This window comes from Mus caroli, unplaced genomic scaffold (assembly GCF_978045245.1).
Source record: "Mus caroli unplaced genomic scaffold, Mus_caroli_1 scaffold_12, whole genome shotgun sequence".
In the NCBI taxonomy this organism is placed as follows: domain Eukaryota; kingdom Metazoa; phylum Chordata; class Mammalia; order Rodentia; family Muridae; genus Mus; species Mus caroli.
In genome coordinates, this window is record NW_028227267.1 from 100,092,843 (window position 1) to 100,118,268 (window position 25,426).

Sequence of the window (25,426 nt, forward strand, 5' to 3'; positions counted from 1 at the left end):
CAAAGCAATGGTGTAATCAATGGCAATGAGCTCTGATCCAGTTAGAGAAACAGATAATATTCACACAAACCTTTCATTTCCCTACCAATGATAATAAAAATGCTCAATGTGCTGGGAACTTATAAGAGCTAGTAATTTTATCAACTTAATTTGACACATCATTGTTAGAGTACTATAGATGCAGATGTAGTCAAGAGGTTGGGAGTCACAATCTGGGAAGATAACATACATGTCAGATGAAGCATCCATGATGCTTTGTGAGATACTGTGTAAGAAACCTGATAATGGACTTGAGCTCCTTTAAAATTTTAGACACAGAAAAAAATAATAAAGAGATTCTAACTTTAGGTTAGTCCTTTGTGTAATTGCCAACCATATGACTTACACATTTTTGGCTACCCTTTATCCTATCAGACAAATTGTGCTACTGTAGAATTGTGAACACAATTTAGGTCTCAAGTCCAAAAGAACACTGCTAGACGCTAGACGTAGAAAATGAATGTTTTCCTATGAAGAAATAAAATGGGAGATTGGGGGGATGCCCAGTACCGACAGTTGAAACGCTGCCTTTTCTAACTTAGTATTGTTTCATTGTAGGGTAATTGAGCTCAATTGTCTGAAGAGTATGTATTTGCCAGCAACATGAGAGTTTATTTAATGATAGTGCACAGTTTTTTAGCAGGAATTATTGAATTTTTCTTACACTGTTGGTTCACTTCAAACCACAGTTTTCCAGATTGGTGCTGATGGGTTTTTAACAAAGGCCTCTAGCCAATCACAAACAGGAACCAATTATACCATACAACTGCGTGTATTGATGATGCTGGCTGTTATTATACAGCAACGTGCTTCTTAGCAACACCCTTTCTGTCGTCAAGGAGATGTTGTCCCACGTATTGAGAAGAGATGGAGAGATTTCGAGGGTGCAGAGAAGATGCTTCAGAGAGCTAACTGACAACCCTTTTAATTAAACCTACAGCAATTTTAGTCACAAACTAAAAGACTGAAGTGGAAACGGACAGTAAAGATGCCCAAAAGTGGACAGAGGACATGTTACAGACACAGGATGGGTCATTCAGAGTCACAAGGCACAAATATGTAGATTTTAGATGTAGAGAGACAATTCAAGGATTTTACAACAGAGGGATTTCCAAGAGAGATCTTTTGTTTGTTTGTTTTTTGTTGTTTTGTTTGTTTGTTTGTTTTTGCTTTTTGTTTTTTGAGACAGGGCTTCTCTGTGTAGCCCTAGCTGTCCTGGAACTCACTCTGTAGACCAGGCTGGCCTCAAATTCAGAAATCTGCCTGCCTCTGCCTCTGGAGTGCTGGGATTAAAGGTGTGCACCACCACGTCCAGCTCCAAGAGAGAGATCTTAAGGGAAGTCCGAAGAAAAGAGGAACCTGAAGGACAAATTATCTTCTTTTCTTAGCCATATATGCTTTTAGGTAAAGCAAGGCAGTGGGGTCGATAGCAACCCAAGACAGAGAAAGTTTGCCTTGGGCCTTTTTAAATCACTATGGTTTTATAATTATATGTCTCGTTTGCCTCCTCTGAGCGCCTGCTATTTGTTTCTCTGGACTCCCTTCCAGTGTTCTGGACTTTATTCCTTTAGGAACTGCAGCATTTTTTCCTTTCGTTGTCCCCTGATGATCTCTTCCTCTTGGCTGTGCTTCCTGGACAGCACACAGTCCCTCTTTAGATCACCATCCTCCCAGCGCCCTCCTCTTCAGAGTCTGTAAGTAGATGCTCTGCTCCCAGCTTCCAGTTTCTGGTTTCCAGCTTCCAGCTTCCAGTGGAGAAGCTCATACTCCAGTTTAAGCTTTTCTCAGTGCTAGTGAAAACAATGTCTTTATTTCTCAATTAATCGATATACTCAGATTGTCGTTATTTTTGGAAGAGTGAGACAATGCAGTCTCATTGCATTCTGAGATCCCTATGCTATAAAAGGCCTTTATAGATAGATAGTTTTAGTATTTGATAGCTGCTATTACATATTTTTAAAATGATCTTTTTCTCTCAAATATGAATTTTTCAGATATTTTTCTTAATTATCGATCTGGATGCATTGTCATATCACAGGAGACATACAGATATAACAAGCTACTGTAAGAATAGAGTAAGGTTCAAAATTTAAAGCATTTCTATGCTTCTTCAAGTCATCTTAGTAATAGTTTATAAATTGCTTATAACATTGTAAGCTTTAGCTAAAGAGTAGCTAAGCGATTCTAAACCAATTTATAAACTGTCACATTAAATTCTATATAATTTGTATATTACGTATTCATTGTCTGTGTATAGATAACCATGTTTATCTGAAAATTGGGACCAATTCTAGCTACCAATCAATAAAATGTGGGGGAGCAAATATCCTTGTTGGCATTTTTAAGTGAAATTCAATGTTATAGCAACAGATTGCTGGCATAGATGGAGTGCATGCTGTGCCCACATTGCTTTCAGCCTCTCACTGCTGAGCTGAAGCCAGGTTGCTACCTAGCATCCTCTCTGCTGCTGCTTTTCTGATGCAGGTGCTGGCTGAAGGAAATCCAGTCAAGCTTCAGAGGACCGAACCTGAAATATGTCTTTGATTTCATGACCCAAAGACTAAAATCTTGAAGAATATAGATTGTAAAGTTTGGCTGTTTATTAGAAAACACATAGGTCTTTGTACCTATGCTGCAAAAGAGGTAAATAAGATATAATCTATGTAAAATTCAGACAATTGGAGATTAATTTCACTTTTGTCTCTAAATGATGCATACATATCTCAAAGCTTCTAAAATTTATGTCAGAAAAATCTTGTAAATATTCTCCAGCTCTCCTGTGAGTAATTGGAATGAGATTTTACTGGGATGAGAGGCACACATTCAATTATAAAATTACTTGCTTCCTGGCCTTGCAAACTTGGCTAAATGTAATTTGGTTTTGGTTAGCCTAACTTATAGGGAAAAGTACTATCATGCTTGTACTTGGCATGGTCAATTTGGATATTATCTGGCATTCAGTCACATGTTCTTCTGAAATCTCTGAAGTCTCGCTCTTTGTTTTTCCTGATTTCCCTAAAACAAGAAAAATGCATGTTGCCTAATTTCAACCAGATTTCATTTTTTGTACATAATGTATGATTCAGGCTTCAGCATTTCCTATTTTTCTAGATCATGCTTGCTTGATGACATTTTCTTCCTTTTATTTGTTTCTTCTGTGAAGAACAATTTCAGCTTGTTTTCCCAGAAAGGGAGCTGAGGAGACCAGTAGAGAAAGCCTGGGTAGGAAAGATCTAACTACTTAAGAAAAGGAGACTTAGAAAACTAAAGCCCTGTGCATCTCCATAAACTTTAAAAGCTAAAATCTGTATATAAAACTTGTCACAATTCTGAACCAAATTTGTGATCCACAGAAAATGAACATTAAAATATTCAGCTAATTCTGCCTTCCACTGAAAGTAAATTCTGTCGACCATTTTTCTCATTAAAACGTTTTTAGAGCTAGACCAACAACAAAATTTCATCTCCAGCGATGTGATTAGTTTCCTAAAAGCACATCTATCTATTTAGAGACAGACTTGGCATTTCTAAGCATGTGTCTGCACCAGTGGCCCCCCACTGTGGGCAGAATGATGTAGTGAAAAGAATATGAGCCTCTGGAATTAGAGGAACTGGGCATGACTCCCAGACAGCCCTAGCAGCTATGTGACCTTGGGTAGGTCATTTAATCTGTCCAAAGCCTTTTTTTTTTCTTACCTGTCAAATAAAACATAAGTGATAAAAAAAAAATAGAAAAGAAAAACCTTTCTGGTTTGATGTATGAGTCACATGAATAATTTGTGTGACCTTGCTTTGTTGATTGAGAAGCATTATACAAAATATAGTTAGTTTATTCCAGATGAATTTGAACTAGACTCGACTTAACAAAACGTAGGACTGTTCACACCCACAGTAATCCTGGTTTTCTTTAATTAACATGTTGTCGATGTGTCTTCATATTTTTTTTTGAAAAATGGAAATATGTTTTAAATTATTCAATCTAGAAAAAAGAAGTCTCTTTAAAAGGCCCTCCCCTGCTTGGAGCATACGACTTTGTCCTCAAATCTTACCATATTTTAGGACCACACTGCTCTCTTTCAGAGAAGCACCTTTACCCTTGATTTCTGTAAGAGATGACATTGGAAGTCCCCATGAATAGGAACCACTCACCTATGGGAGACAGTGAACCCAGCGCCAGGGTTCTGCTCTGCTTGGAGGTGTCTACAGAAATGCCTTACTGTCTTTAGAATGAACGTTTAGGTCCAAGTAGCACTTTAATATATGCTATTAATGTTTGTGCTAATGTTATCAACCTTTGTGCTAATGTTATAAACTCCAACCTTTAATATTTATCATAACCCTGAATAACCCACGGTGAATTATTCAAGGAACCCAGGTACCTGCAACTCAAGGCACATCAAGGCCCTCCTCCAACAAGAGTGGCACTGCCAGGAATCACAGATGTGAATGATCACTTCTGTCTGGGAAACAGGGACGGCTTCACAGAGCTGATGTTTAAATCACTTCTTTAGACAAAGCCTTCTAGAGTAGAAGACTGATGTTTATGAAGGGCTTTTCTGAAAGAAAAGCTATGGAGCTGTGGAGGAAACGGTGTTATAACTTACCATTGCTATAATCCACAATGGTTTCTTTCTTGTATATATGTAGATGAGGTGGGGCGTAGGGAATCATGGATAGAAGTAAATTATATTTACATACAATAAATATATATTATATATAATAAATTATATAGTAAAATCTTGCATTGAAATATTTTAAAGCTACATAGAAATACTTAATGAGTGAGCGATAGATTCTTTATAGGCTAATGAGATTAGGCAAAGTTAGTTGGGATATTGTGTTCTGGTCAGAACAAGGCAGATCTCAGTTCTTTTCTGACCGAAGCAGAGACTGTCTCTAGATACCTCAGTCAATCAAGATAGAGAAAGGACAAAGGGGACTAGAAGCTGTTCTCAGTAACACGTTGCTATTCGTTTTAAGGTCAGCTAAACTAGGCAATCCCATCCAATCTGCAGACTCAGTTTTACCTGAAAAGCCATTGAGCCAATCCATCATTCGTGGTGAATATTCAGATGATCCAACTCCAAATCTGTGCGCTGAACCCTGTTCGGTATAAAACTGATACAGAGTTTGTGGTTCAGTTCTAGAAGTTCTACTCTGTCCCTTTTCTAAAGTCAAATCCTTCCAGTGTAGCCTAGTTTTATGTCCTCTTTCTCTGATCAGTTTTCATGACTTTCCAGTCAGAGTCATATCTCTGCTCCTTATCTCTAAGTGCCTCCAAGTAAGACTGACATTAATTCTCTAAAGAGTGAACGGGGCTGGTAATTTACACCTATGTCTGGGCTAATACTTAATTGCTGGTGTCTGTTCTCATGTTTGAAGGCATCCTTCTGGTGGGGTGTCCTGAACAGTCATCTGGTACCTGTTCTGAATTGCTGTGGCCTGTATAGGCACCAGTGGGCTACATATTTTTCATAGCATTCTGACGGGAGTATATTTGTTCTACTGAACTGTTGTGGCTTGAATTTAAAACGTTCCCAGGGGCTTCTGTTTTGAATACTTGTTTCATAGCGTGTTGGATTATTTTGATGGGTGTGAAGCCTTTAGGAAGTAGGAATAGGTCACGACGGGTAGACCTTTCAAGGACATACCACTTCTGATTCTAGTATCAGTCTTTGGCTTCTGGACAGCGACAGAGTGAACAGCTGTTCCAACTGATTTTCCTGCCATCAGGATGGAGTCACTCACCTTGCCTTTCCCACTATGATGGTCTGGAATTTCTCGGAAAGCATGATCCAAGTAACTCTGTCCTTCCTTAGTTGTCTCTATTGGGCATTCCTTTTTAAGATGCAAAAATAACTAACTCATGTGGATGCCTTCCCTGCCAAGATGCTCTGCCACACCATAGGCCCAAATAGCTAGGAAGAAGCAGAGTCTGCACTGAAACTCTGAAATTAGGAAGCAGAGTAAATACCTCTCCCGTCTACGTTTCTGCTCTGTGGTCACAACCGCAGAAAACTGAGCTACGCAATGGTAAACTGTGATGATTCCACCTGAGTAGCCTCTAACAAGCATCGTTTTTTGTGTTTGTTTTACTCTTTTGGTTTGTTTGTTGCTTGGTTTTGTTTTTATCACCTAAGGACTCCTGTTTAAAGGTCTGTTCCACTGTCCTTACCTGGTTAACTCCAGCTCCTCTCTCCAGTCTCTAAAGTCAGATTCCTTAAGCATAGTTTCCAGTATCGATCCCCACGGACTTAATTTGTGAATTCCTTGGATATCTGTATTTGTCCTGTCAAAATAACCATATAGAACGGCAGTGCTGTATGTAATCTTATATTTCTGTACAGGGCTGGTTTACAGTTTACTTCAGAAAGCATCTTTTATATTTACACTGCTTGATGCAAAATTCTGGTGGATGCCAGACAGTATAAATGTATTATCATTTCATCCAGTTTTTGTATCAAATTTAAAAAAAAAAACAGGCTTATGAAACACTTAGGAAGTGGAGGCAGGAGAATCAAGAGTTCAAGGACAACTTCCACTATATGAGAGCCTGTTTCAAAAAATAAAAAATAATGAACAATATATAGGATTATGAGTAAGATTGGTTTTCAAGCAAAGAAACAGTCATTTAAAGAATTTAAACAAACCATTTATTACCCAAATTACTGTATTTTCTAAATAGTAAGATACTATAGATTATAAAAATAAAACAAGTTAAAGAATAAACCCACAGAACATTATTTACCTCAGAATACTTCTCTATGGAGAAGGGGACTCAACTGTTTAGATTTGAGGTAATTCCCAGGCTGACACGGTCAGCTGATAAACACTGAGGTGGGGGGGGGCACTCAGATGAACTTTGGATTATATAATTCTGGAACCAACTTTGAAAAAGTCTGCGGCTCTGCATTCTTCAGATTCATTGGCTTTTAGCTACATGGTGTTTGCAAAGGGCTCATGAAACATACACTTCTTTTTTGACGCTGTAAAAATAGACCCACAGAAAGTATGAATACACAAACAAGAACCAGATCAAGTCCTAAATCACCTCAGGTCACTCAGTACCATCTTGTCAGACGTCACAGAAGATATGGGGTAGAATATTTATTAATCTGTTTCTTACTCTACGTGTTTACTTCACTGAATCCTTATCACAAGCTTAAGCCACATACAGTACTCATATCCAGAAAGAATGGCAAAGAACCCACCTTAGTTCATATACTGATGCAAAGCAGGGGTTTTATTCAACTCAGAGAGTCTAATTCTAGAATCCACAGATTGTGAAATTGATAAAGAGTCCTACAATTCCCAGACCTTATGATTGCAGCAATGCTTTTAAGGACTTGAGCCAAGTTCTTGGGGAGGAATGCTTCCTGTCAGGGTGAGTTTCCTCATGGGATAATCTCGGTTGGTGTGACAATGGGAACCGTCCAAAACCCTACTGTTCTTCCAGATGTGAATTTTACCAGCTTGGTTTTGACAGCATTGATTTCTGAGCTCAACAAAGGGATAAAGTTACTGTGTTAAGACATGCTTATGTCCCTAAATCTGTGGTCGAGCTCTGTGTTTCCTTTCTGGATGATGTCTGGCCAAAGCTAAGGACTCAATAAATATTCTCAAAGTTAATGAGCTGTATAAGAAACCAAACAGAAGCAATTTTACTTTTAAACAACAGCAACAAAGAGCACATCGTGAAAAGAACGAGGTTCTTTCCTCAGCCCACAATCAACCCACACAGGCCCTTTGATATGGCAGAAAAGGCACACTGTCAGTATATCAGGTGGATTCTCTCAGATCCAGCTCAGCTTGCAATCCATTAAAACAGATTTTCCTCCATTGCATCCCATGCCTGTAATCTCACATCTTGAAGATAGAGGCAGGATGATTATAATTTTGAGGCCAGCCTGAGCTACATAGTGAGTGAGAGTCAGCCTTCTTTTCTTTCTCTGTGTGTCTCCCTCCCCCCAAAAAAAGAAGGAAGGAAGGAAGGAAGGAAGGAAGGAAGGAAGGAAGGAAGGAAGGAAGGAAGGAAGGAAGGGAGAGAGGGAGGGAGGGAGGGAGGGAGGAAGGGAGGGAGGGAGGGAGGGAGGGAGGGAGTGCACTTTCTTGTGCACTAAATAAATAACTATATGCCAGTCTGTTTTACACCATGGCATCCCCTTTTGTGGTGTGTGTGTGTGTGTGTGTGTGTGTGTACATATGCAGGGAGAGGTAGTGTCCTTTTGTCTTTCCTAAGAAAGTTCCCTTTCTGACTAGCTTATAAACGTGGAACACGAGAACATCCATTTATTAATTTATACTTTATTCCCTGTCCATGCCAATCTATTTTTCAAGGTCAATGCTGTTGATGGATTGGTTATTATTTTCACTGTTATGTTATGAGTTACATACAATTTATATTAGATATTTTCAATGTTTGGAAACAAAGCTGGCAAACCTGAAAACGAGATATGCGTTCTCTAATGACTTTCAGCTTCTGTCTGTGTTAATTGAGCCACTAGAAAAAGATTAGTGAAGCCTAGTGTCACATAAGTGAGATTTTCTTCCTTTTCCAGGTATGTGCTCGAGTACACACTCACATGTGTACACATTCAAAACTACAGAAAGAAACTCACATAAACTGCTGGCCTGCGTTACTTAGGAATTTAAGGGTAACTTGAGTCATAACAAAGCATGTAGGACTTCTGCTGGAATTAAGAGGCCTAGAGATAATGCCAATGAATTAAAAATGATCATACCAGGAATGGGGTTTTAAAACTTTTAATTAATTTTTTGCACTTATTTATCTTGTGCATGTATGTGTTTATGTGTGTGGTTGTACTCATAACATGACTCATGTGTGGAGATGAGAGGACAATTTGTAAGAGTCATTTCCCTCCTTCCACCTCCTGGGTCCCAGGGATCATATTTAGGTTCCCAGGTTCACTGAAAAGCACTGTCACCTCCTGAGCTGTCTCAGGCCCACAGAGCAGTTGTTTTTCAAGTCAGGAAGGAATAGTTTCTCAGAGAAGGTTTCTTGAAGTTTACATCTTAACACCCGGGCTCAGGTTACTTAAATACACAAGTCTTTCAAAAGTGTAGGAATCAAAGATATACCAAGACAGTATGCAGCCTTGGCTGACCTGGAACTCACTATGTAGACCAGGATGGATGGCCTTGAACTCAGAGATCCTCTTGCTTCTGCTTTTGATCAAAGGTCTGTGCTCCCACACCCAAGCCAATTAAGACATGCTTGTACCGACTATAGCTCTGCTACTACAGCATGTCTCTGAGGACTGGCATTCATGTTCATTCATAATAAGTACCATATACCATTCTAGTTATTGTGGGGGAAAAGTATATGTTTCTGTTTACAGCCTCTTAACCTAGAACCTTGTCTTCTTGTCTCTAGATGCTTTTGAAAACGCGGTGTCTCGGTGTCTGTTGTTTCTGTTAATCCTGAAGATGTTCACCCGTGAGACTGAATCAGAAACTTGTCCCTGCCCTCACTCAGAGGATGACTCATACCGTGTGGGCGAGGTTTGGAGATGGAAGCTGGCTGTGCTCTCTCTGTTGGTAACCAAGGCAAAGGCATCTTGCTGAGAGAATGCTTGCAAGTACATAGAGAGCTAATCCCACCGTCAGGCCTGTGAATGTTGGTTACCCCTGTTGGTTATCCTTTGCTTAAGTTTAAGTCACGGCATCTTCAGAATTACATAGTTCCAAGATACCAAGATACTGTGTCTTCTGGTCCACATTCCTTTGTCATTGAACAGTTGCATACACTGAACAGGCTTTGGGTAAATGAGGGAAGGACAGGGGACCAAGAGAGAACTTGAGTGCTTGGGAAATAGCATTGAACAATAAGTCAGAAGGTGAGGCCTCTAGAGATGTACCTTTAAATTCCAGATTTCGGTTTCACTGTGTAGGCTTTGGCAGGTTGTCAAAGGCATTTGAGTTTCCCTCATTTCCAATATACCTTAAAGCATCTCTTCAATGGAGAACACCTAGCACAGAGTATCCGGGTTGCTCTCAGTGATTGGCAAGTGACATCTTTTTCTACTATGGTAAATGCTCACCAGGAAAAAAATGTTCTGAAGGTCCTGTCTTAACAGAGCAGAGCCATGTGGGCACAAAAGGGGTCAGAGAAGGACAGAAAGGGCAGGAGAGACTGTCCAAGAGCACATGGGAACACACACAGAGCGAGCGAGCGAGCGAGCGAGCGAGAGAGAGAGAGAGAGAGAGAGAGATGGGGTGGTGACCAGTCCTTTTCTGTGCTAGGTCACCTGCACCCAGAAGTGGCAGATAATGGTGGCAGGTGATGACTTAAGCTGTTGCTAGGTCCGTGGGAGGAGCCTGGTGGACTCACCTGTAAGCCAACAGTAACGATGACACAGAAATGGGTGTATTATCTCCTCTTTGTTCAGTGTAAACTTCATTTGCTATGTGCTTTAAGTACATGACTGTTAAGTGTTTGCAATAAAGGTATACATTAAGTGTATTGTCCTGATTTGATAGCTACAGCACTAACAAAGAGACGAAGGACTATCTTCTAGGCTGCACAACTGGCAAACCGAAGTCCTGCAATTCCAGGCTAGGGTTGCTGCACTTACTTGAGAGACTTTGCTCATCCTTTGTACCTGCCACGTGCTCTGCTGGCACAGTTGTGTCCCTGTAATCGGCATAGTGAAGATCAATGGATAGTTTGGTCACCGTAGGAAAAAAAAAAACCGACTCTTGGACGCCGATTTCCCAAATACCCATGGAATCCCACAGACTCGTCTTTGCTGCAGCTCAGAATCTCTTCAACTGACCGAATTATTTCCGTCGATGTGAATTTCAATCCCATTCAATAGCAACAAGATTCAACTACACAAAGGATGAGCTGTCCTTAGGGTTTTCCAGAGGGGCTTCTGTCATAACTTTTCAGTCAGATGGATCTGAAGAATAAAATTATTACCATCTGTCGAGTTCAGGCAGAGAGGAAACTTGTGTTTTAGGGACTTTTCTTCTGGTGGGTCTCGTCAGGAGATTAAAAATAAAAGATTCCCCTCCCCCAAAATTCCATTACCAAGTCAGGACAGGTCATAATATCAGGACATGTCAGTCAGAGGTGAGTGAGGCATAAACTGCTGAGAAGCAAAGACAGACCCGTAGCTCTAGATGAGGCCAGAGACAGCATGAGGGAGAGTGCAGACTATACTAGGGAGAACAAAGGAGAAAATGATCGGGCCCAGAACTGAAAATCACTGAGTCGAGTCTTGGACAGTGAGGGATGTGCTTCCGAATGACGAATGACGTGGGAGAGGAGTGGGGTATAAAATGGCGTTCAAGTGCCTGTAACAAGAGGAAGGTTCAGACAACTTGGAAATCGATCAATAGTGTCATTCAAGTGGAACACAGAACAGACAATAACCGAAAGAGTAGAGTAGACCCATTGCTGCGTGACAGATTTTACTGAGGAGACATGGTGCACGCCCTTACTCGTCCCATGTGGGAACCCGAGACAGACCACAGTAGCACCTGCACCAGTGTTCTACTTGGTGAGCCAGGGTGTTCTCATTAGAGTTATCAATAGACGTGTGGTGAGTGGTTACTGGCAACAAATAGGACCAACTCAAATGTAGCCGTCTGATCCGAAGGCCCGCGGCAACAGAGCAAGCTGCTCCTCAGGAAGGCTGCGACCCTGGAGCAATCGGGATGGCTTGCGGGCCACTGCCCACACCTCTCCTCTGCAGCAATGCGTCTCTACCCAGCAACTCTTTGCTCCTTTTATAAAACTGGGAGAGACTTTCCAGAGGATCTTCCAAGTTGTTCTTTTCCTAGACGTGTGACCTTCTATTTACCTCCCAAGTCTCCGGAGCCTCTTCCTTTCTCCTGGAGGGAAGGTTTCAGTTCAGAGGAAATTGCATGACAGCTCCTGTATGTGCCCCTTTCCACTGCTAAAGCAGCCTCTGCTTCTTCCAAACCCACAGAGCAGAGTTCATGATGGCATTGCGTCTGTGGAGTTAGTGCCAGATTCCACGGATTAAAGAGTTATCCCATTTCTCCCCATTTCTCTTGGGATTCCAAGGCTACCCATACTTCCCAGTTAACTACAAACGTGGGGGTTCCCAAACGCTTCTCCACAGGTTAGATAGTGGTCTGCTGTAGAGGATACAGCTTGGGGCCTTCTGAATGGTAGGACCTAAACAACAAGATAGAAAGGGCCCGGCACAAGACTGCTCTGTAGCCCATGAGTTGCTCACCAGTGAGATGTTCTATGACCCTTGTGTTCATCAAAGGCTCATTATGCAGGCATGATTAAGTCATTGGCTATGGTGACTGAACTCTTTCTCCAGCCTTTTCCACTCCTCAGGGAAGGTTAAGGTTACTGAAATTTTCAACCTGTTAGTCAAGGGGTTGGTTCTTCAGATGACCAGCTCCCATCCTGAATCTATTTAGTTCCAATTCTCTTTTTGCGTCCACATTGTTGTATATGTGGTGCTCTGCCAGCCTGACTTTCAGCAACTCAGCAGCAGCAGCACCAGGGGTGGCACTGGTTTCCACTGTCACTATGAGGTAAGTATTTTCCTATTTCCTACTTTCCCCCTCTTTTAAAAGGCCTTTCTCATTCTCCCTGTCACCCTCTCCATTGGTCTGTCGGTCTGACTCGATCATGTTCCCACTCTGAGAAGGCTTTTTGCTCTCCCCATTCCTCGAATAAACCTTTTGGCATTAAATCTGATCTGTGGCCTGATCTCTTAGAAGTACCAGCACACCTTGGCCTGAACCCACCATTGGTACCTTTCAGCCACCTTATCCTAACAATCATAGCATACAAAAACAAACAAATAGCCAAAACCCAACCAACTAAACAAATAAGAAACATTTTTCACTAAAGACCAAGGGTTTTAGTGTGGCCAGGAACAAGAGACAAAGACAAAGTATGCATCTATATTTTATTATTCCTCAGCTATCCAATACTCAAAATCTTAAGTGTATATGAGTTAAGTTTATGCTGTCCAATATGGCTCCCTCCATCATACATACTGACTCAGAACTAAGTTAATTGATGTTAAGAATTATGCAGCCCCATGGAGGGAGCAACAGTGTCAATAAGCCAGATGCCCCCCACCCTCAGCTCCCAAGGACTGGACCACCAACCAAAGAATACACGTGGATTGAGCCATGGCGCTGGCTACATATGTGGCAGAAGATGGCCTTGTTGGATATCAGTGGGAGGAGAGGCCCTGGGGCCTGAGGGTGTTCAATGCCTCACTGTAGGGAAATGCCAGGATGGCAGAATGGGAGTGGGTGGGTGGGGGAGCACCCTCATAGAGGCAGGGAGACCTGGAAAGGGAAACATTTGAAATGTAAATAAGAAAAATGTCCCAAAAAAGTTATTTGTAATATCACTCTTTACTTGCACTAGTGACATTGAAATGGCCACGATATTATGTTAGACAGTGGAGAGTAGAACATTTCCTCTCAGTAAGTCCTATTAGGCCATGTTGTAAGAAATTTCAAAATAAACTGGTCTTTAACAAAACAAGACAAAGGTCTGAGGATGTAGTTTAGTTGTATATTGCTTGGCTACCATGTGTGAGTGATGCCCTGGGTCAAACTGTTGTAATACACATACTCCCAATTACAACCTGTCTTAGGGTTTTACTGCTGTAAACAGACACCATGACCAACTCAAGTCTTATAAAGGACAGCATTTAATTAAGACTGGCTTACAAGTCAGAGGTTTAGTCCATTATCATCAAGGTGGGAGCATGGCAGAGTCCAGGCAGGCATAGTGCAAGCAGAGCTGAGAGTTCTACATCTTCATCTGAAGGCTGCTAGAATACTGACTTCCAGGCAGCTAGGATGAGGGTCTTAAAGCCCACATCCACAGTGACACACCTATTCCAACAAGGCCACACCTCCTCCAACAGGGCCACACCGTCTAATAGTGCCACTACCTAGGCTGAGCACATAGACACCATCACACAACCCAAGTGTGTTTTCTCTGTAAAAGATATACTCACTTATTTATATATTTAGTTACCACAGTTCTGGAGACTGAACCCAGTTTGTGTATATGAGGCAAGTTCTCTACAACTCAGCTATATCCCGAGCCCAAGAAGTACATTTGAAATGTAGAGGCATAGATTGATATTCTGCACAAACAATATATGCAGGGATGCAGTAATGAATATGTTAATGTCAGCTTAGTCAGACATTGAGACAAAATTACATTATTAGAATCTACCTGGATTGCTACACTGCTAAGAACCAACCACGAGTCGTCAGTGGAAAACCAGCTAGCAGTTTCATTCTAACAATGAAAAACTCTGAATGGGCAAAGAGAGAAACATAAGCACATGGGTTTGAGGAACTACTAGTACAGTAAATTCTGTAATATACTGTTAAAATAATACAGACTCACAGCATCATTTGTACAAAGGCAGAAATACAATGATGCAAAGCCCCTCACATGACTGTGTTCTTACAAAGATGTGATGACCTTGTGGCGTTTTCTCCTCAGGCCTGCGGTCCTCACAGCTGACATCCTTCAGTCCCCTGGATTCTCCCTGACCCTTAACTTGGTTATTTTCATTGTATATCTAATAATTTATTATATGTATTATTATCCAAGGCAATGGATATCTTAACTAGCTTGACTATGATAAGCAGTTAAATTTACATACATATATCAAAACATCAAATGTACTGCACTTCTTAAGTAAATAAAATTTTCATCTGTTTGTTATGATAAAGCTAAGAACAGGGCAAAAGTTGCAGTTTTGTATATAGAAATGTCAGCTTGACCAAAAAAGTTCTGGAGCTTCCATTTGAATTTTAAAGTTTTCTTAGTTTTTTTTAAACATTATTATCATTCAGGAGGTTTTAGGTGGGAACAGAGGAGCAGCAGCACTTAATTCTATATAATTTGACCAGAACACACTCTTGCTTCATTGTATCTTTCTTTGTCTCTTTAAGTCACCCTGAAGCCAAAATCTTTGTTTTGAAAAATCTGTAGTCTTTCTTGTAGTACCAGATAATTTTGTCATGTAGCAACTTTCCATGTATATACACATGTTTGACAATGCCAGAGGTCAGATTTTAGCCTGTAAAATCAAAGTGCACTCAGTAAGAAAGCCTCATTTGCCGACATGCTTGTGCATCTCCTTCTTACACACACACACACACACACACAAACATACATACACACACAGCATCATTTCAAAAATGTTGTGTCTTGTCGGAGATGGAACTAGAAGGCAGAAATAACATGTTTAATCCAGAGAGCTCTGGTTTCAGCTGTGGCCCCTGGTGTTTCTGCAGTCTCAATTTAACCCCTTAGCAGGTTTACAAGTCAGTATCCTGAATACCTCTTCCACAAGGCCGCAGTGTGTGGTGGCCTGCAGCGTTTTTGAAGAATTGTGTAAGTGAAGCACTTGCGCCTAGGAAGCCCTCCTGGACCCTCTAGTGCAAGCGGCTGGACAATAAGCAGTTTTCTGACTTGGTTTTAAAGAACCAGTGTGGCAGTATGAAGGTCTTTAAAGCTGCACAGGAGGCTCAAGAGATGCCTCTGGCTAAGAGCATTTGCTGCTCTCAGGAGGTCTGCTGTTTGATTTCCAGCACCCATATAGAGACTCATAGCTGTGTGCAAAACCAGTTTCAGATTATCTGAAATCCTCTTCTTGCCTCTGGGGGCAACAGGCACACATTTGGTAGACATTCATGCATTCAAGTGAATCACTTGTGAACATAATAATAATAATAATAATAATAATAATAATAATAAATGCAAAATTAGGTTCCACTTTTCCTTGTCATACATTGGGACTTTGACTTTCTGCAAATTATTTAACCCCTTAGATTAAGTTTCTGTGTCTCCACAGGAAGACAGGAGATTGATCATCAGTCAAATCCACGGATCCATGAGGAAAAATCTGTAAACATATGTCAACATCCAGAACACTGCCCAGGACTGTGTGGATGCTTGACTAAGCTTCTGTTAGCTCACTTTTGTGCTATGAGTTCTGTTATTAAGGTTTTGGTTACAAGGTCAAATGCATTCAGTTGATCAAAGTCCCCAGGATCACCACTGGCATTGTTAGAGCTCAGATCACTTTCTGGTTCAAATGCTGGATATTTCATTTCATTTCTGCCTCTGTGCATGAGTGCTGAGGGGGTAAACCTCTCTGCCGAGTAGAGAGATGCTCTGCAGGCTCCATGGATGCTGTTCTTTTTCCTCACGCCTCCAGCATTCACAATACCCGTGATTGACGATCATTGTTTTACGGTTTTTAAAATTCCTATCCAGAGACTTCAGATTAATAATTTCTATCAGATGATTTCTGCTAGTCACTTTACAACACACCAGGATATATGACTGGTAGGTACAAGGAAGTATTTATTCGATTAAAATCCTTTAGCTTAATTTTCTGGTTGCCAGTAGCAACCCACAAAAGATAGATCTAAAACGACAAGTCGGTGCCATGAAGATTGCCAGCCATGTTTTATTCTTTCCTGAGTTGTGGTTTTAAAATAGCCTTCCCAGTGCTGATAGCAATAAAAACAATTGCTGTGTATTCTGCCTTAGATATATCGACAAACCATCTCCTAAACAGCCTGGGCTACTAATGAACTTTTTTCCCTGAGGCTTTTAGATGCAGCCTCGGGCCCCACAGACTGATGCTATGTCCATAGCTATAGGGACAATGACAGTGTTTGTACTATAAAAAATATTTTCTAATTTCTATAAACTAATGCATGAGATCAGTGTGAAACACAGAGTAGCGGAAATATTTGCATCTTTTTGAAAACTACCGTCATTTAATAAACAATGTATATCACCTCTTTAAGAATTTGGCTGCTCTGCTATAAAGGAGTAGTGAACACATTAAAGGAAACTAAAAATAAATCCTGGGCAGAGCTGTTTGTAGACGACAGTGAAATTTTATTAGGCGGCTTTCTAAGGGCAGACGGAGGAGTCTCTGCAAGCAGAAAAATGTTGCTGTGCAGAAGCAGGACAAACCTTTGAGAGATTTGTTGGGTCTTCTAAAGTGGGACCTGGTATACAGAAAAACCAAAACCAAACCTCATGCTGGTCACTGTGGTACGAGGGCATCATAGATAGGCAGGGCTTTTGGTTGCTTCCTTCGTTTGGAAGCTTGCGTGGGGCCTTCTGGTACGGTGGATGCCGGGAGGAGACTTTCAGGTGAACAAAACCCAACTGAAGTAGCATGGCTTCTGTTTCACTCTGCGCCCACTACTTTGCTCACTTTCAAGTCAATCGAGAGCCTGGTAGTGCTCATGTTAGTTCTGCTTGCTCAAGCAGATACTTTGTGACTGACCATTTCCTGCTACTCACGGGAACGAGGATGATCACCATATTGGCTCCTGCGGGTTGAGAAGCCTCTTTGTTAATAATGGAATCGGCTAAATTTTATTCCTCAGGGTCGAGAGCAGGACTCCATATCCAGCATGGTGAAGAACAAAATCTCGGAGGACAGACAGTTGACAAGTAGAGGGAAGTTGCTGACAGAGTCAGCTGGTTCTTAATGGGACCCACTTACAATAGGGGTGGGGGCTGTGGCCCAGGAAGCACGTCTGAGTGTGACCTGTGTCACATCTGGGCACCCCTGTGAGCCGGGGAGAAATTCAAGATGGACCTGAGAAGACAGCGCAGGAGATGCCAAGATGCCAAGAGGCATCAAAGAGGATCCACAACATTGTGTCACTTCATGAATTTCCCCAAGTTTAACAAAGACTTTTGTTAATAATAGTAATGTTTTTAAAAGTTCCGAAGTTTAGAGAAAGTCTTTTTTTCCACCTTCTTTCTCAATTTCTACAGTGTTGCAACTATGCGTCCTTGCCTAAGTCTGCCCGGGCAGCAAAGATGGGCACTTTCCAGTTGAGTGTCTGCCATCAAGAGCTGCCAGGGCAGAAGCTGGTAAGGATGGCTCAACAATCCACCAGATCCTCATCTTTTCTTGCCTCCTTCTGACACTTAGCCCAGAAGTGAATGGGGGCCTCATGTCTCAAGAACTAGTTATTATTACGGCACACTCTCTATTATTAGAGCAGGAAGAAACTTGCATGTGCAGGAAAAACAAGGCCCGATGATCACCTAATGATCCTTCTACAGAGTATGTGTTTTGCAGCCCTGCTCACACCACCTTGGGTTCCCAGTGATATTAACATGGTCTTGTCTCTTCTGGGGGTCATGAGAAGCAGTGATTTAGCTCAATTATTCCAGTCCCCCAGGGTTGTAGGAAACTCATGTGCATCTCTTTCATTATTCTGAATTCCTTTCCACTCGTGATTTGAACTCAGGTTACCTACTGCCATTGTCCAGCCCAGGCTTTCTCAACTCAGCCACAGAGGAGGAATGGAAGCCCTGGAGCTAGAGGTCAGGATTCCTTAAGAGAATTACCTTCTATGCTTAATTTTAATTTTAGCTATTTGAGGCAGGGTCTCCTTGTATACCCCTGGCAGTCCTGGAACTTGCTTCTTCAACAAAGTTTATTCAAGCCACCACACCAGGCTTTAATAAGCTGATTTTAAACCAGTAAGCTTGTTTTTATAGAAAAAAAAAAGAGAGAGAGCCTGCTTAAAATTTAACTCCATAGCTACAGATGAGAGAGGAGAAACCCTTGTCTTAAATACTTTACATTCTCAGTAAACATCTTATGCAAAGAGATGGGAATCTACACAATCCAAAGGTCATGCCTGTTTAGAATAGCGTCTCGTGATGCTTTAGGAATGGAGGGTGCTTGGCAAACCTCCCAAAGTAACTATAGATCACTAAAACACCCCCCTCTACACACACACACACACACACACACACACACACACACACACACACACAGACACACACAGACACACACGCACACACACTTCCAACCTACACTGACTTTTCTAAGCATGAGGAATTATTGGAGCAGAGATTATATATTTTTTGCTGTTTTATAAGTTGGAACATAATCAGCTTACTAAACACAGGTCACCAAGGTGAAGGAAAAGTCTGAGGAGAGAAGCAAGAGCAGGAGTGAGTAGGAAAGGATTGGACCTTCAGTAGCTAGAGAAAAGTCTCCTGATAAATGACGTTATTATGGCAAACCTCCCAAAGTAACTATAGATCACTAAAACACCCCCCTCTACACACACACACGCGTGACTTCCAATCTACACTGACTTTTCTAAGCATGAACAGTGAGTCACTGTGCTTCCCTCTTACAAGTATAGCATTACATAACATATGTAACATATATAATGGTGACTATGTCGGACCCACAGATTAATCTAGGATCGTATCTGTACCTTAAAACCTTTCTTCTCATCACACCTCCCGAATCATTTTGCCATGCCGTGCATGGTGGTACGCACTTATAATCTCAGCTTTCCAGAGGCTGAGGCAAGAGGCCTCCTCTAGTTTGAGTCCAACGAGGGCTAAAAATACTATCTTTTAAAACCTGAAACAAACAGCTTTCTTTCCATGTGAAATGATATATTTAATGTAGTCCAGGGATGAGATGTATTTGTTAGTGATCCAGTCATTATTCTTTGACACAAATCAAATGGGCACCGAAAAGCAGCATATCCCCCCACCCCCATGCTATGAACCATACTGCTCCCAGAAGACCTGAGCTATTCAATGAAAATCTCATTGCCAGGGATGGGTTACTTTCCAATGACTTATTGATCAGGGAGTCTCCAGAAATCTGCAGAAGAGCACAGGAAGCTGCCAATGCAGCTCCCCACCATAAGTTTATAGTAAGATCCTATAGTTTCCCACCATAACTATATAGTAAGACCCTATAGTTTCCCACCATAAGTTTATAGTAAGATCCTATAGTTTCCCATCATAACTATATAGTAAGACCCTATAGCTGAAGACACTGCACAGCTTTGGTTGCAAGACACAGAGAAACCAGTCTTAAGCTGATCAAGAAATCCTTCTTGCTAGATAGTTTTCATAATGCTAGAAGATTCCGTGTAGGCTTCAAGGGGAGCAAAGATATCAATGGTTGTGTATAGCACTGGACACTAAAGTGGTTCAATACTGATCTGATCGCCAGGCAAGGTGCAACAGCAGCAAGTCTGTTTTTAGGGTAACTCACTGCTCTCTTCAGTGGTTTGGATGCCTGCTCCACAGGAAGGAACTCACTGTAAACATGGTCAAAATCAATTTCTAGGGAAATCATATGCCCAAAGGGACACCATACTGATTGATGTCTTTCTCAATGGCCATGTTGCCAAACTGCCTTCTAGATATTTATATTTATATTTATATCCATCAATTTGTATTAGTCCTGAGCTGTGTCAGAGAAAGCTTCTTGTTGTTGTTTTGTTTTGTTTGCAGTTGTTGCTAGTTATTGCAGGGAGACATTACTGCTCAAATTACTGAAAATAAGCAATTATGAGTGCTCAGCTATAGGTAAAATATGAATATTGATTCCCCACCTCTCAAGGCCTAGGGACCATCTAAGAAGTAGGCGTGGAAAACAATGCACAAGAAGGAGACTATGGCAGAGTGCTGTCCTCTGGCCAACGCATGGCCACTGCACACGTGAACTCCCAGGGGCTGCTGTTGCTCACCTGTGCAAGACCTGTGCACTCTCAAGCCAGCAAAATAATCCAGCAAGGACCTGAGAAAGGATCCCCAGGCCCCACCCTATCATGGGAACGATTGGCTGTTAATGGTTACTGAGAGATGGAGAGTGACCTTATTTAGGAGTGTGGCCACTGGTGGGGCCCCCGTGCCCTAGTTCCTGGCTCCGTACTCATACACATATAGGCAGCACCAATTAGACTCAGTGGATAAATAAATAAATAAATAAATACGATTTTTAAACTCCTTTATGGGTGAAATAGCCACAACTACCAGCTAGATTCTGACTCTTTCTCTGAATTTTGACCTAACTTCTTGCTTAATATTCCTTTCCCTAAGCACAGGAGACCTGTGCCACGTGTAAACTTTGACCTAAGAGTACATTGTACCTTACACCAGAATGAATTCTTTATTCGAATATCTGCATAGGTAATACACTTTGTTTCTTTTTGTGGTTCTGAGAAAACCATCACCATATATTTTGGAACACTTGCTACCAGTTTTATAGAACTAGATGTCTTTAGTAGCAGTGCATGGATATTGTTTGATATTCTATGGTATTTATTATTCTCGTGCTTTATGCATTCTTTACAGATGCCCCGGAGAGTAAAGTAACTCTCATTTTGTATTTGGTATGATGTGTGTAGCTGTAATCACTGAGGTGACATAATACCATGACCCCGCTGAGCTGTGTTTTAGACCAGGATGGTTTCAACTACTCAGTAGCTCATCCACGAGCATGGGATATGCCTGTCTCGGGGATTGTGTCCTTGAAGAGTCCTCGGTTTACTAGGACACAGAGGTCATTCATGGCAGAGATAACCAGCAGCCTGTGGGAGCAGGACTAGGAGTACAAAATTAAATAATGTGGACCCAAATTGTATTAGCAGGTGACATTCAGAATCTAACATTCAAGCAAATGTATTTCCTTGAGAACTGACAGTAAATGTCACTTGCTTAAAGTTCATATTCAGAGCACAGAAAGTTAAGGACTATGAAATGCTGACTAGAAATTTATAGTTTGAAAAAATCTTTAAATTTGTTTACATATCTTTTTCCTTGATGTCACCAAGAAAATTTGATGCTAAGGATGAGAAACAATGTACAGAATACAGATGTGTAAGATATACAGATATCTTTTTTTTTCTTTTCTTTTCTTTTTTTTTTGGTTTTTGGTTTTTGAGACAGGGTTTCTCTGTGTAGCCCTGGCTGTGCTGGAACTCACTCTGTAGACCAGGCTGGTCTCAAACTCAGAAATCCGCCTGCCTCTGCCTCCCGAGTGCTGGGATTAAAGGTGTGCGCCACCACTGTTATCTTATACAGATATATAAGAGCTCTTGGGTCTGTTTTATGTGCTTGGGTTTGTTGGTTTGGCAACTTGTGAGTTTGGTCCTTCTAGTCAAACTCATATTGAAAATCAGCCTTCACTGATTGTTGAGGACTTTAAGGAATTAGATCCATTGTTTTGAGCTGGTAGAGGAACACAGTACGTCCCCTGTCTGTCGGTGAGTCTTACTGGTCCCTGGGCTTCCCGACAGAAACAGGGAAATATGCAGACCATGCTGAAGACACAGGCATCTGATTCACATGGTTCTATTAGCAACCAGTCCAGTTCTCAGAAGAGGCATAGACTAAGTCTTGAGATGTTTGGGTGGAAGATTATTCTGTGAACGAGCCAAGTCAAAGACTACAAATTTTATCCTTAAACTTTCTGGTTGTCATTTCTAAAACAAGAAACAAATTTTGCTTTAAAATATTTGCCATTGATGATTAAGTTGGTGGGTTTTTTTTTTTTAAATCAAGATTCCAAGGCAAGACTCTGCAGTTGATAGTGCAACTGCTTTCCGATTAAAGGCAAAACAGAAGCAAGGAGCACACGGCTCACATGGAAGGTACAGCAGAAGCGAATAGAACCCCAGCTGATAGAAAGTGGTTCTGTCCTAAAATACACAGGTTACCTGTCTCGTTCCCCAGACTCTTGCTGAATTTCCCACTTATTGGACTGGTCACAGAGCGGCAGGACCCAGCTAGCTAAGTATCTTCTCAGTGATTTACTGTGGCCAGTATACATATTTTCTAAGTGACAGAGCCTGCTGTATTCCTGCTTCTGCTGTGCATGGTGAACTTGATGTTTTGATGCGGCTAAGTTCCACTGATATCACATAGATCCTTTGCTATACAGACGCTGAAGTTTCCCTGGAAGTGATGATGTAGTCCTCAGTCATTAGTGAAGTGCAGTTCTTACACACGTAGGACCCAGGCTTCCTGTACAAAACTCTCCATTGTTTAAGGAGAGCTGGCACAAATGGATGAGAATTTGGAGATATTGTTGGAAGTACGAGCACAGAGATTTGTAGAATTATATATTTTTTTGTTTCCAGAAAGGATTTGGGGGTAGGAAATCTGGCTCAGTGGTAGGGCAGGAGCAAGACCCTGGGTTCAATCCCCAGAGCTGCAAAAAGGCAGAACAGGGTACAGTACTGTGATTAAGCCCAGGGTGGGCTTCAGCCTCTTGGGTTTAACTCCTGTCCTTTACCTGAAGTCGCCTGAGGTTACCTGAAGCATGGTTTTGCCTGCATCCCAGCGTTACACGTGCAAGTGCAAGTTTGTACTCCATTTGGTGTGTTTCTATATCAGTAATTAGGATGGAATTTGAGCTGTGCATATTTAATCTCTCTTTTCATGGCCTTTGATAGAACAAGGAGAATCACCTTGCTTATGATCTGTATGAATGTCTGCTGCTTAGTAAGTGCTCATGAAACGCTAGACTATATGTTCATCCAGGGACACGACTGTGGTTTCTGTTTGTTTCCATTTAGGTTAAATAACTAAGAAATGTTGCCAAATAACAGAGGCTCAGCTGTGAACACAAGAACATGCACTGGAACTGGCTTCTGAAAGGCAAGCCAGCTGGCTGCTTCAGAAAAAGTCTTGGGGAAAAAAATAGCCTTCCTCATCAAGTTCACAAATGGTAAGTTGAATTTCTCTCTGTGCTTAACTGGCTTCTTGTTAGATTGTTTGTTTGTTTGTTTGTTTGAGGTGGGCTTTGCTCACAACACTGAGAGTTCCTGAGTAAAACCAAGGGTGACCTTTTCTAAAACATTGTTGCAACCGTCTCCAAGGAAGAACCTACTGATGACTCCATGTCGGAAACACTGTATGCAAGCTTGTCTGGGACCAAGCCAGGTGATAGGAGCAACGGGAAACTTTCTGCCCAGTTGCTGAGTGTGTGTGTGTGTGTGTGTGTGTGTGTGTGTGTGTGTGTGTGTGCGCGCGCGCGCACATGTGTTCTGGGAATACTTTATGTTCTGCCCACCAAATGCACACATAGAAGATTCCAAAGGCACAACAGATAACCAGTGTGTACAAATATTTAAAAAGTACGAAAATAATACTTTCTTGAATTTATCGATTTTATGTTTGGAATTGTAAACAGCCTCTCCTGCTGCCCCAGTAACCAAGAAACACCTGTTCACTTCGCATTTGCTAAGCATGAACTCAATCATTTATTAAACAAACAAGATGAGTGAGTTATCTTTATTACTCCCTATCGCCAAATGTGATATCGTTAGAGAGACAAAAATAGCAGTTTGAAGCAGATGCCATATTGTCATCTTTGAGTGGCACACATTTAGTAGCAACCATTGGGTATGTTATTATGCATTTCTTTATAAAGCATAATCCAAAACCTGTTCCTCTGTGGCTTCAGGATAAAATCCCATTGAGAGTCAACACTGAGAGTACAGATGGACGTTTGAGGGGGATGAGGGAGATGGGCCACTATTTTTGTAGGAAGGAGGGCTAGACTGTGAAAAGGTGAATGTATTACTGAACAAAACGAGGCTTCTGCATGTAAACTGTATGTGCATTCAGTGCGCAGAAATATTCAATAAGGTGAGCTATCAAAAGATCTTCCCTTTGATAAGCACATCCATTTTAATAGCATAGCAGTTCCTGAGATGACAGTCTTAGATTTATGGTCTCTAATCTCTGGGGCCAGAAAGTCTGACATAACTTTTCAGTCAATTGCCTTGAAAAAGTATTCTGGGAGGCTTATTGTTCGTACTTCACCTCACAGGTCATATGTGATGGAATCTTAGAGATAAACCTCTTTATATAAGGTTTAAATCGAACCTCATTTATCCTATAATATAATGGTGTTTTGGACTATTAGTGATTCTTTTTTTTCTTTTTTTTAAAATTTTTAATATTTTTATTACATATTTTCCTCAATTACATTTCCAATGCTACCCCAAAAGTTCCCCATAGTGCCCCCCACTTCTCTACCCACCCATTCCCATTCTTTTGGCCCTGGCATTCCCCTATATTGGGGCATATAAAGTTTGCAAGTCCAATGGGCCTCTCTATCCTGTGATGGCCGACTAGGCCATCTTTCGATACATATGCAGCTAGAGACAAGAGCTCCGGGGTACTGGTTAGTTCATCATGTTGTTCCAACTATAGGGTTGCAGATCCCTTTAGCTCCTTGGGTACTTTCTCTAGCTTCTCCATTGGGAGCCCTGTGATATATCCAATAGCTGACTGTGAGCATCCACTCCTGTGTTTGCTAGGCCCCTGCATAGTCTCACAAGAGACAGCTATCTTTGGGTCCTTTCAGCAAAATCTTGCTAGTGTATGCAATGGTGTCAGCGTTTAGAAGCTGATTATGGGATGGATCCCTGGATACTGCAGTCTCTAGATGGTCCATCCTTTCATCACAGCTCCAAACTTTGTCTCTGTAACTCCTTCCATGGGTGTTTTGTTCCCAATTCTAAGAAGGGGCACAGTGTCCACATTTTGGTCTTCATTCTT

The 25,426-nt window shown here is 41.4% G+C and overlaps 1 long non-coding RNA gene across 1 annotated transcript in view; it reads left to right on the forward strand.

Annotated features, from left to right (window-relative positions):
- Positions 1-10,391, forward strand: part of LOC115029255 (uncharacterized) — a 29,331-nt gene extending 18,940 nt beyond the window's left edge. Inside the window, exon 3 of the long non-coding RNA XR_003834835.2 lies at positions 9,434-10,391. This is a non-coding gene — a long non-coding RNA (uncharacterized LOC115029255). The remainder of the gene's footprint in view (positions 1-9,433) is intronic.
- The last annotated feature ends 15,035 nt before the right edge of the window (positions 10,392-25,426 follow it).